The following is a 12,236-nucleotide window of genomic DNA, read 5'->3' on the forward strand; positions in this document are numbered from 1 at the left end:
ACAGTTCACACTTCTGCCCTTGAGACAAAGGTTCAGAAGTGTGAAATCCAGAATATCCAGACTCAACAACTTCTTCTTCCCCACTGCCATCAGACTCTTGAACAGCTGACTCATTTTGAACAGTAATAATTTTTTTTTTTTTTTTTTTTTTTGCACATCAGATCATCTTACATATTAAGCCTGCATATTAAGGAGAGCTCTTTTGCACACGTCCCTGTTTAAAATCTCCATATTTTGTCTCCTTTTCTGTCTCCATTTATTTATTTGGACTATTTGTATTTATATTTTTGATTTCTATTGTATATATTAATTGGCATCTGTGGGTGGACAGCAAAGAAAGAATTTCATTGCACAGAGCAATGACTTTTCCCTTGTGACACATGACAATAAACACTTTGAATCTTGAATCTTTGAATCTTAATTGACGGGATCCAGAGACCCTCCCCGTGAGCGAGAAGCAACACAAAAGTGAGTAAGTGGACAGAGAACTGCGCGAGAGTTAAAGTCTTTATCCCCCCATTAAAGCCGTAGTAAGGGGCTGCGTGGAGCCAGTGTCTGGGACATGCGAAGGGGCTCGTCACCACTGTGTGAGGTGATACATGGAAGTTTTTACCTTGTGAAGGGTAAAACTGCAGTCGGGGAGCTGTGTGGAGCCTAGTGCCTGGGAACACGAGAGGAGGCTTGTCACCTGGGGTGACAAACAGAAGTTTTTATGATTGTGTGGGGTAAAGCCACAGCTCGGGACTGTGTGGGGTCTGGCAAAAGAGGCTTGTCACCTGGGGTAACACGTTGTGGAGTCCGGTCTAGTGGAACGGACAATAGGCCTTTTCTGTTTGTTTGTATGTGTGCGTGTGAGTGAGTGCGGAACAGACACATAGTCTGTGGCACTAGTTGTTGTCAAAATGGGGAAATCAGGCGAGTAAGACTGCCTCAGAGGGGGATGAGAAATTTATGGGAAAATACTCCCCATGCAGCAAACAATATTTAGGTTATTGGTGTAAAAAGTATGGATTTGAAGCGATGTGTGTAACAAATTGTCTCCAACTAGCAGGGGGGTGGTGATACTGCAGACCACCAGCTCTCCTAGGTGGAAAAAAAATAGAAGCAGTGTTTACTAAAATAAGCAATAACAATATGACAAGTGTTTGGTGTTTCTCAGCCTAGAACCAACACATTCTCATCCCAAAGCGTAACATTTTACGCTGGGTGACAAATCGTCAACATATTACGTTTTCGGCCACCCAACACGTTCCTAAATGACAACCTCGGAAAAATTAAGAAATATGAGAACCCTTTGGACTCAATCTACACATGTTCGCTCATTTTCTTAAAAACACTTGGGAAAACACGATTTCACGTCATTAAACTGCTGGATAAGGTTTGGAATAAGGTTAGGGTTAGGGATAAGGTTAGTTTTAGGGCTGCAACACAGGGCTGGTACGTCTATTACCGCGGGAGCGTCATTCCACTAGATTTTATCCATATCCCGGCGCGTACCATAAGAAAGCAGAAGATCACCTTTGGCGTTCCTCAGGAACGCCGCAGGACATGACAAAACGTTGGGATGTTACACCTCCGGAGTGAGAATGGGCTCCTAGAACAGCTACAATCTCACTTTCTGGGTTTAAGAAAGGAGAACTCTAAACCAGAGAGAGGAGATGTGTTGTTTAAGTAGTGATGAGAATGATGAAACTCTCTCAGTGTATTAATTGCAGGTGGGTAAGCAGACCTGGATCAATTTTCCACGTGCAGCAGTCGGAAGAAAACTATAGGCTAACATCATTAGAAACACTCAGGCCAAGTTTTTGGCTGAATTGTTGGCAGCTTGACTTCCATGTGTTCCTCATCCTAAAAAACAAGTTTCAAGGAAGTAAACTTCTCCCTGAAGATTCAGTTCAATCCAATTTTATTTATATAGCGCCAAATCACAACAGTTGCCTCAAGACGCTTTATATTGTACAGTAGATACAGAGAAAAACCCAACAGTCATATGACCCCCTATGAGCAAGCACTTTGGTGATAGTGGGAAGGAAAAACTCCCTTTTAACAGGAAGAAACCTCCGGCAGAACCAGGCTCAGGGAGGGGCGGGGCCATCTGCTGCGACCGGTTGGGGTGAGAGAAGGAAGACAGGATAAAGACATGCTGTGGAAGAGAGACAGAGATTAATAACAGATATGATTCAATGCAGAGAGGTCTATTAACACATAGTGAGTGAGAAAGGTGACTGGAAAGGAAAAACTCAATGCATCATGGGAATCCCCGGCAGCCTACGTCTATTGCAGCATAACTAAGGGAGGATTCAGGGTCACCTGGTCCAGCCCTAACTATATGCTTTAGCAAAAAGGGAAGTTTAAAGCCTAATCTTGAAAGTAGAGATAGTGTCTGTCTCCTGAATCCAAACTGGAAGCTGGTTCCACAGAAGAGGGGCCTGAAAACTGAAGGCTCTGCCTCCCATTCTACTTTTAAATACTCTAGGAACAACAAGTAAGCCTGCAGTGTGAGAGCGAAGTGCTCTAATAGGGTGATATGGTACTACAAGGTCATTAAGATAAGATGGGGCCTGATTATTTAAGACCTTGTATGTGAGGAGCAGAATTTTGAATTCAATTCTGGATTTAACAGGAAGCCAATGAAGGGAAGCCAATACTGGAGAAATCTGCTCTCTTCCTAGTCCCTGTCAGGACTCTTGCTGCAGCATTTTGGATTAACTAAAGGCTTTTCAGGGAGTTTTTAGGACATCCTGATAATAAAGAATTACAGTCGTCCAGCCTGGAAGTAATAAATGCATGAACTAGTTTTTCAGCGTCACTCTGAGACAGGATATTTCTAACTTTAGAGATGTTGCGCAAATGGAAGAAAGCAGTCTTACATATTTGTTTAATATGTGCATTGAAGGACATGTCCTGGTCAAAAATGACTCCAAGGTTCCTCACAGTGTTACTGGAGGCCAAGGTAATGCCATCCAGAGTAAGAATCTGGTTAGATACCATATTTCTAAGATTTTCAGGGCCGAGTACAATAACCTCAGTTTGATCTGAATTAAGAAGCAGAAAGTTAGCGACCATCCAGGTCTTTATGTCTTTAAGACATTCCTGCAGTTTAACTAATTGGTGTGTGTTACCTGGCTTCATGGACAGATAGAGCTGCGTGTCATCTGCATAGCAGTGAAAATTTATGCTATGTCTTCTAATGATGCTGCCTAAGGGAAGCATGTATAATGTAAACAGAATTGGTCCTAGCACTGAACCCTGTGGAACTCCATAATTAACCTCAGTGTGTGAAGAGGACTCTCCATTTACATGCACAAATTGGAGCCTATTAGATAGATATGATACAAACCACTGCAGTGCAGTACCTGTAATACCTACAGCATGTTCTAATCGCTCTAATAGGATATTATGGTCGACAGTATGGAACGCTGCACTGAGGTCTAGCAGGACAAGCACAGAGATGAGTCCACTGTCAGAGGCCATAAGAAGATCATTTGTAACCTTCACTAAAGCTGTTTCTGTGCTGTGATGAGCTCTGAAACCTGACTGAAACTCTTCAAATAAGCCATTCCTCTGCAGATGATCTGTTAGCTGTTTGACAACTACTCTTTCAAGGATGTTTGATATGAAAGGAAGGTTGGAGATTGGCCTATAATTAGCTAAGACAGCTGGGTCTAGAGATGCTTTTTAAGTAAAGGTTTAACTACAGCCAGCTTGAAGGCCTGTGGTACATAGCCGATTATTAGAGATAGGTTGATCATATTTAAGATTGAAGCATTAATTAATGGCAGGACTTCTTTGAGCAGTGTTGTAGGAATGGGGTCTAAAAGACACGTTGATGGTTTGGAGGAAGTAATTATTGAAGTTAACTCAGAAAGATCAATTGGAGAAAAAGAGTCTAAATGAATATCAGTGGTACTAAGAGTAGCTGTAGATAATATTACATCTGTGGGATGATTATTGGTAATTTTTTCTCTAATGATAAAAATTTTATTTGTGAAGAAGTTCATGAAGTCATTACTAGTTAACGTTAAAGGGATTGTTGGCTCAACAGAGCTCTGACTGTTTGTCAGCCTGGCTACAGTGCTGAAGAGAAACCTGGGGTTGTTCTTATTTTCTTCAATCAGTGACGAATAGTAAGATGTTCTGGCTTTGTGGAGGGCTTTCTTATAAAGCAGCAAACTATTTCTCCAGGCTAAATGATGATCCTCTAAATTTGTGACACGCCATTTCCTCTCCAGCTTACGAGTTATCTGCTTTAGGCTACGTGTTTGAGAATTATACCACGGAGTCAGGTACTTCTGATTTGAGACCTTAGTTTTCACCGGAGCTACAGTATCCAGAGTTGTACGTAGTGAGGAGGTAAAATTATTAACAAGATAATCGACCTCTGTTGGGGTAGAGTTCAGATAGCTGCTCTGCTCTATGTTGGTACAGGGCATTGAAGATGATAACAGTGGGTGGATTATATTCTTAAACTTAGTTACAGCGCTTTCAGAAAGACATCTACTGTGATAAAGTCTACTCTCCTCTGCTGTGTAATCAATTACTGTAAATGTGAATGTTATCAGGAAATGATCAGACAGCAGAGGGTTTTCAGGAAACACTGTTAAATATTCAGTTTCTATGCCATATGTTAAAACAAGATCTAGAGTGTGATTAAAGTGGTGGGTGGGTTCTTTTACATTTTGAGAGAAGCCAATTGAGTCTAATAACAGATTAAATGCAATGTTGAGGCTGTCATTTTTAGCATCTACATGGATGTTAAAATCACCCACAATAATTATTTTATCTGAGCTGAGCACTAAATCAGATAAAAAGTCTGAGAAATCAGAGAGAAACTCTGTGTAAGGCCCAGGTGGACGATAGATGATAACAAGTAAGACTGGTTTCTGAGTTTTACAGCTGGGGTGGACGAGGCTAAGCATCAGGCTTTCAAATGAATTAAAAGTCTGTCTTGGTCTTTCATTGATTAATAGGCTGGTGTGAAAAATTGCTGCCACACCGCCCCCTCGGCCTGTGCTTCGAGATTTCTGGTAGTTAGCATGACTCGGGGATGTTGATTCATTTAAACTAACATAATCATCCTGCTGCAACCAGGTTTCTGTAAGGCAGAGTAAATCGATTTGTTGATCAATTATTAAATCATGTACTAACCAGTGTTGGGTAAGTTACTTTAAATTAGTAACTTAGTTAAATAACTAGTTACTTCTATCAAAAGTAACTCAGTTACTTCAAGTTACTCGTTACTTTCAAAGTAACTAGTTACTCAGGAAAGTAACTTTGGTTTTACTCAGAATTCTCTTGTTAATGTGTTGCTTCCATAACTGGATACCCAGCAAGATTGCCAGTCTTCTAGCTTGCTTACTTGGCTCTCTGGTGCACTGTGCCACCTACCAATAGAAAGGAAAAAATAATGTGCATATTTCCGCGAGAGAAATCCCACGCCTGGACATCGTTGACTGCCGCCATGATTCTAGCCTACGTGCGCTTTTTACATCCAACCCGAAAACTGCAGTCATGGTGCTTTCGATTGTACTCAGAACTCGGAAATTCTGCTTCCGAATAGGAAGATGTAGGTAACACCAGACTGCAGATGAGCTGCATACAGAGCTGGACTGGGACAAAAAAATCGTCCCGGGCATTTTGACTGGAGACCGGCCCACCATTATAGGAAAAACCATAAAGCCTTTGAATGAAAACAAACACTGTTGTGACAGTGATGTTCACTGTTTTGATGGTATATATGTATCAATCTATCAGTCGTTTGTTGTAAGATTCAGATAATTATTTTTTAAAAGCGAGACATTTTAAATGAGAATAAGAAAGAAAAGTATTTCTTGTGCCCCCCTCTCCCTGTTAATGCCCTACCTGGCCCCCCTGGCAAAACTTTGCTAGACCCACCCCTGCACAGTTACCAGCTGTCAGCTACTTAGAAAAGGATCCTGGTGTTATTTGTCTCTCAGAAACAGTTCATAACTTCCCTTCAACTCATTCATGTCACCTAAAAGGTAAACCTGTTTGTCCATCACCTGTTCAGCTCTGATGGTTCAGTAAGGACATCTCCTGGTTTCATGTTTCTCTCTCACCACATATCCAAACTGATATCATGACCAGCAGCTTTTACAGCTGTGGCTCCAGTGGCGCCGTTTAGGGGACGGCTGGCAACTCTAATAATTAACCTTATGAACAAAATAAAGTTCAACATCAGTAACATCATAGCACCCACCCCGCTGTATAGAAACTCTGTCATGCTAGCTAGTACCCAGTACGAAAAAGTCAGCATAACGAAAATAAACTCCACCTAAACTTGATTTATATCTGACCCAGATAGACAGCAGGTCATAACTTCTTACCTGAAGTTCAGTTCACCTGACACTCGGACGGTGGCCGCCTCGGCCGCCTCGCCCTTTCCCTCATCCACCTGTTGGCCTCCACAACTTGCTAATGTTATTGAATCTGTGGAAGCTCCACCATAGCAACCACACGAAGTAACAAATAACGAGCCTATCTAAATCCCAGTAATGACTAACGCGTTCCTGATTTTGGCATAATAACTAGTTACCGTGCTCGTTACCACAATAATAACGTAGTTACTGTAATAACACGTTAGTCCCAACACTGGTACTAACAGAGACTTGGAGGAGAGAGACCTAATATTTAATAGTCCACATGTCACTGTTTTACTCTTTGGTTCAGATGTGGATACTGTATTGTTCTTTCTTTGTGATTTTTTATGTTTAAGTTGTTTATTTAGACACTTCACCCGTTGCCTACTGGTGGTGGCCAGAGGGGCAGATGGTGTGATATTGCAGCCTCGCTTCTGTCAGTCTGCCCCAGGGCAGCTGTGGCTACAACTGTAGCTGCCTCCACCAGTGTGTGAATGTGAGAGTGAATGAATAGTGGAATTGTAAAGTGCTTTGGGTGCCTAGAAAAGCGCTATATAAATGCAATACATTATTATTATTATTATTATTATTATTATGATTGTTGGTTTTTATTTTGTTTTTTGTCTGTTTGGGAGCTGACACAGTCTCAATGGAGATGGGTTTTTTGGGGGGTAGCAGGAGGAGAGAAGCTGCAGAGAGGCGTGTAAGACTGCAACTCTGCTTCCTGGTCCCAACTCTGGATAGTCATATTTTGGGGGGTTTAATAAATTTGTCCATATGAGATCCTGAGACCACCAAAGTGAAAGCCCTCTGCCACTTGGCTATGCCTACAAATCCTGTCCATAAAAATAATTGGCGCAGGTTTAGTTCTGTATTCATATTTTTTTAAATTTGTCTCTGTGTGTTATATACTTAGGTTTGAGTCTTTAGTTCTCTGTCACATTATCTTCCCTTCCACATTTAGTTACTCTTCCCTCAGTATTTCATGTTCCCTCTGTTCCTGAGTCAGTCGTGTTTCCATGTCTCAGTGTCAAGTCTGGATCTTTAGGAATGTCTCACGTTTCCTGTTTTATTTTGATAGGTCAGTGTCCTGAGTTAGTGTATTCTGTTTTGCTTCCTCCCTGTCTCATGATATCTGATTAGGTTCAGCTGTGTCTCCTCTTTGTTGTGAATCCTCTTGTTATCCTCTGTGTATATATTATGTGCATTTTCGTTTAATCCTTTTCGTCTGCTTTTCTCCTGTCTGTCTCCCCCCTGTGTTTCTAGGTTTCTAGTTCTATGCTTCAGGCCTCTGGTTTCAAGTATTATGTTATGTTTAGCTTACCCTAGTTTAGGTTTTAGTTAGTTTGTCTGGTTCTACCTTTAATTTTATTTGTAGTGTTTGTTCCGGCGAAAATGAAGGCTCATTTTTTGTTCACCTCACCCTGCCTCATGTGTCTGCATTTGAGTCCACACTGTCTCCACACATCTGCCACAGCAGATGTAAAAAGACTAATGTGAGTGGATGTTCAACCAAAACGTTTTACTTCAGATCAAGTCTGGTCCTGTGAAAATCATTAATCCTTCTTTCGGTGTTCCAGCCAGACTTGATTCTGTGGCAACGTCTGGGCCTGAGGTTGTAATGTCCACCAGCAGCTGGGTGTTGGACAGATCCGGGTTAAAGACTATCTGAAACAGTGCCCAACAAAAGAATTAAATTTCATTCAATTTTATTAATATAGCGCCAAATCACAACAACAGGTCCCTCAAGGCGCTTAGAGTAGAGCCAATATCCAACATGTTCTCACTGGGAAAGTTGCTGCGCTGGTTGACTAATGTGAGGCGAAGGGCAGAAGTAGAGTATTAAAAGATTCAGTCCGAGTCATTCGTTTGATTCTAGCTCTCAGTGATACAGCACATGCAATATAAAGACCAGTAGGGACTTCAGTGCTGGGACTGCACTGGTACTCATTTCATTCTAATATTTACTTATGTTCATGACCAGTGTTGGTCAACTTACTTGAAAAAAGTAATCAGTAACTAATTACTGATTACTTCCCCAAAGAAGAAATTCCGTTACTTTACTGATTACTTATTTTCAAAAGTAATGAATTACTTAGTTACTTAGTTACTTTTAAAAACATGATTTACAACCTGAATAGATAATAAAGCGACAGATCTTTCAGTCCAATTCTACTTTTTCTGCATAATCCATCATACAAAATGTAATCAAATGGAAAAGTCTCTTTTTAAAACTTGTTTTATTAGTTTCAATATTTTAACTTTATGCATCAAGCAAAAATTAAATTATATGCAACATTCTCTGACTGGAAGAAATTTGTTTAACATTTAGACCTATTTTCTGCACATTCCAGCACATAAAATAAAATATTTTTTTGTGTTTAACAAACTTTATGCCAGCGAATTCTTTAGCAATGCCATGCCCTACAAATTACCGTAATCAGGTCAAATCATTTTCCTCATCCTCAATTCAATGGCTCGAATATCTCTCTTACACACAAGGTGTTTTTATCAGACATGCACACAGTCAAGGGGAAAAACAGCTCGGTAGTTATTATGTAGATGGCTATGCCGAGATTAGCGGTAAAAAATACGTCTGGGAATTTTTAGTCTGCTACTTCGACGGCTGTGTTACGTACTTTTCCAATCAGGCAGATCTCAACCCTCTGTTAGGTACTTCTTTTTCAGACATTTACACGGCCACTCAAGACAGGCTGACTAGATTGAGAGCCGAGCATAATGTACAGCTTGTGATAATTTTGGAGCATGAGTGGATTTAGTTAAGACGTAATGATGAGAGTGTAATCAGCTTTCTCAAACGTTACGATCCACCAGAGCCTTTGAATCCTCGCCATGCCCTCTTTGGTGGTCGCACAAGCACAGCTGCGCTGCAGCGCAGGACCTCGTGAAAAAATTAGTTACGTGGATGTTACCTCATTGTATCAGTTTTACAAACGGATACAAATTGCACGTGTCGGTACCCCTAAGGTCATCCTCAAATAATTTTTCGAAATTTTCAGGACCCAAAAAACTACTCTGGGTTCATCAAAGTGGTTGTATACCCACCCAGAGGTCTCTATTTTCCAGTTTTACCCTATAAAACCCAGTCAGGCAAACTTGTGTTCACTCTCTGACACAACAAGAAGCTTCAGGCTACCCATCAGATGTTGTAAGTGAGGAGGCTAAGCTGCTTTACATTAAATACTACCAGGCTAAACAAGGCATCACGTTAGCACCTGGAAAAATAAAATTAAACCCTGCTTAAAGACAAATGGACAAACTGTGTTTAAACTCCTTTTGGGGTAAATCTGGGCAGAGAAATAATCTCACACAGAGCAAACTCGTGAGTGACCCCGAGGAATTCTTTAACCTCATGTTTTCTCCAAAATATAAAGTGAGCTATTTCTCTTTTGTCAGTGATGATGTGGCTCTTATTCAATGGTGTTATGGTGACCTCTGTACCCCACTCCCAAACTCCACAGATAACATCTTCATTGTGGCCTTCACTACTTCATATGGGCGTATGAAACTCAACAGCTACTTGGATGAGTTACAGGAAAGGGCTATTTACTACGATACAGATAGCGTTGTTTATCTCACTAAACAAAATGAATCTGAACTAGAATTGGGTTTATTTTATTATTATTTAGGCGACCTCACAAATGAGTTAGATGACGATGATTTCATTACAGAGTTTGTTGCAGCTGGACATAAAAGTTATGGGTACATGACCAAAAACGGTAAAGTGGTTTTGAAAGCAAAGGGGATCACACAAACACATGATGTCTGCGAGAGGGTCAACTTTGATAATTTGAGTTTTCAGACTTTCTTCTGAGTAATTTAAATATGTCTCGATTATCACCCTATATGGGTGAGCTGAGCTGGCTTGAGAAATCAGTCTGTCGCCCAGTGTCACGTCACATTGTGAGAAAATGGTGTTTAAAGGGTAATTTATAATTCCAACATTAGTGTCTGCATCAATGTCAGTACCATCTGCGTTTGTTATTTTCAGCCTTAAACTCAGCAATATGTCATTTAAATCCAGGTAATTCAACCCGTTTCCAGGCACATAAAATTCCAGAGGTCCCCAATCAGTGAGCGCTGTTACTGGTAAAATTTCTGAATAACATTTGTCCTCGATTGAAAACTGAGTCAGCGGTGCTGTAAACAGATCCAATTCGCTCAAGGTACACTCGCTCGATCGTTCGTGAAGTAAAGACATTCTTGCTTGTTGTTAGTTTTTAGAAAATATCTTGCTTAGACTTGTATCCTGTACGTCTGGCGGTTTTACCAGTTTGTCTCTTTTTGACAGTTTTTCTCTGCTTTTTAAACTCTGCCAGTCTTTGACCCGGAGGAAGTTTTAAGGGTCTACGTGAAATTATGCTTAGCCCTCTTGGCGTTCTGCTGTGCTGTGAGTGATTGAACTTACTGACAGCTGTAGTCAGCACGTCTGATGCTATGTTCTTGACAGCGGTCTTCAAATGAGGTTTTGCGACGCTCACACCCCGCTTTATGAATGGAGTGACAAATCTAAATAATTTTGAGAAAAATAGATGCTATGCCACGTCCGTAAATTGCGGGCGCACCTGAAAAGCCAGGGAGACCATTACCGGCTTGGGATTCGTAATACCTTGCTGCTACTGGTGTTGTGTTTTTTTTTTGTTTTGTTTTGTTTTTTCTTTTTTTTGGGGGGGGGGGTTAATGCCTTAAAGCTTGCATTTGAGGGTAGCGCTGCGACCTGACACTCATGCTTATCCCGTTACAAAGGTGAAAATGAGGTCCGGGGTTTGTTATGTCAGGTTTTTAAGCTCACAGGCTTTACTCCAGCTATTAAACTTTTCAGGCCAGTTCCTCCATTTCACCAGGAAATATATTTGCCCCCTCCGTTTACGTTTTGAGAGCATTTTCTCTATGTGATACAGCTTATCCTGAACCAGACTGATTTTCTGCAGCTCATGGTCATAAAAACTACAGATAATTTATTCCTCATCATAATCTTTGATTTTATAAACAGGAGGATCTCTAGGTATGCACTGGTCAATAGTACATATCTCATCCGTGAAGGTTTGCTCGTACAGTTTATCAAACGCACCTCTCCCTTTTTAAATTTCATGGGCTTATTTCTGCAAGGAATAGGAGAAGTACCATACAGGTTTTGAAATACTAGCGTGGTGTTGTCTGAATTTACTTCAAGTGGCCCATTTTTATGGAACGATGATAACTAGTGTTATAGCTGTGTAATAAATCTTGTAACACAGAGATACCTACGTGTCTTTACAGCTGTGAAATATCTATACATTTTACTTTTAAGAGTTCTATTAAACCTTTCACAGACTGAGGCTTTTAGATCGCTGCCTGTAGCAAAATGATTTATACCATGCATTTTCATTAAAGATTGAAAACTGGAATTAAAAAACATTCCTTACCGCTATCTGTTTGTAGCTTTTCAGGTCTTTCTCTGTCTTTTAAGACAGAGTCAAAAGCCTTGGCGACTTGAACGCCTGTTTTGTTTTTCAAGACTCGTGCATAAGCTTTTTTTTTTATTTTTATTTTTTTTTTTAAAGAGAAAACATCAGTAACAGTAAGTAAATATTTATAGCCATTATTATGCTCGGATAACACCTGCATATCGCACAGGTTCACTTGGAACTGATTAAGAGGTCTCGGGACAAATGCACGATTTCTCAGAAAGCGCAGGCGCGCAGCTCTGTGCTCTGACAGGAACTCTCGAGCTGTTTGCATGTTAATCTTTGTACCAGTTTCATCCTGTACGCTTTTAATCAATTTGTGCACCCCGCCGAAACTACCAGGATGTGATGGGTCATAATAAGCTTGTTTCAATAAAAGCTGCTCAGC

This window comes from Pelmatolapia mariae, linkage group LG9, assembly GCF_036321145.2.
Source record: "Pelmatolapia mariae isolate MD_Pm_ZW linkage group LG9, Pm_UMD_F_2, whole genome shotgun sequence".
Taxonomy (NCBI): domain Eukaryota; kingdom Metazoa; phylum Chordata; class Actinopteri; order Cichliformes; family Cichlidae; genus Pelmatolapia; species Pelmatolapia mariae.